We start from the raw sequence: 1,284 nt of genomic DNA on the forward strand, positions 1-1,284 counted from the left end.
TCTCTCTTTCTCTGTCTCTGTCTCTCTTTCTCTGTCTGTCTCTCTCTTTCTCTGTCTGTCCCTTTCTTTCTTTTTCTTTTCTTTCTTTTCTTTTTCTTTTCTTTTTCTTTTCTCTCTTTCTTTCTCTCTTTCTCTCTCTCTCAAGAAGGAAGCATATGTCAGATATATGAAGAAGGGCTTATGCCCGAAACGTCGATTCTCTTGTTCCCTGGATGTTGCCTGACCTGCTACGCTTTCCCAGCAACACATTTTCAGCTATGTCAGGTATAGACAGGATAGATCGAGTGAATCCTTAGAAGAGTATAAAGAAAGTAGGAGTATACTTAAGAGGGAAATAAGGAGGGCTAAAAGGGGACATGAGATAGCTTTGGCAAATAGAATTAAGGAGAATCCAAAAGGTTTTTACAAATACATTAAGGACAAAAGGGTAACTAGGGAGAGAATAGGGCCCCTCAGAGATCAGCAAGGCGGCCTTTGTGTGGAGCCACAGAAAATGGGGGAGATACTAAATGAATATTTTGCATCAGTATTTACTGTGGAAAAGGATATGGAAGATATAGACTATATGGAAATAGATGGTGACATCTTGCAAAATGTCCAGATTACAGAGGAGGAAGTGCTGGATGTCTTGAAACGGTTAATGGTGGAAAATCCCCAGGACCTGATCAGGTATACCCGAGAACTCTTGTGGGCCTCTTGCTGAGATATTTGTATCATCGATCGTCCGGCACCTCACCTGTGAAGACTGGAGGTTGGCAAACGTGGTGCCACTGTTTAAGAAGGGTGGTAAAGATGAGCAAGGGAACTATAGACCGGTGAGCCTGACCTTGGTGGTGGGCAAGTTGTTGGAGGGAATCTTGAGGAACAGGATGTACATGTATTTGAAAAGGCAGGGACTGATTAGGGATACTGCTGAAAATGTGTTGCTGGAAAAGCGCAGCAGGTCATGCAGCATCCAAGGAGCAGGAGAATCGATGTTTCGGGCAGGAGCCCTTCTTCAGGACTTCTTTCAGGCTCGTGCCCGAAACGTCGATTCTCCTGCTCCTTGGATGCTGCCTGACCTGCTGCACTTTTCCAGCAACACATTTTCAGCTCTGATCTCCAGCATCTGCAGTCCTCACTTTCTCCTCGACTGATTAGGGATAGTCAACATGGCTTTGTGCATGGGAAATCATGTCTCACAAACTTGATTGAGTTTTTTGAAGAAGTAACAAAGAAGATTGAGGAGGGCAGAGCAGTAGTGATCTATATGGACTGCAGTAAGGCATTCGACAAGGTTACCCA

General features: G+C 44.3%; 1 protein-coding gene across 3 annotated transcripts in view; it reads left to right on the forward strand.

Moving 5' to 3' along the window:
• epsti1 (epithelial stromal interaction 1) overlaps positions 1-1,284 on the forward strand; it is a 98,593-nt gene that overhangs the window by 81,571 nt on the left and 15,738 nt on the right. The gene's annotated exons all lie outside the window — the stretch shown is intronic.

This window comes from Chiloscyllium plagiosum, chromosome 7 (assembly GCF_004010195.1).
Source record: "Chiloscyllium plagiosum isolate BGI_BamShark_2017 chromosome 7, ASM401019v2, whole genome shotgun sequence".
In the NCBI taxonomy this organism is placed as follows: Eukaryota; Metazoa; Chordata; class Chondrichthyes; order Orectolobiformes; family Hemiscylliidae; genus Chiloscyllium; species Chiloscyllium plagiosum.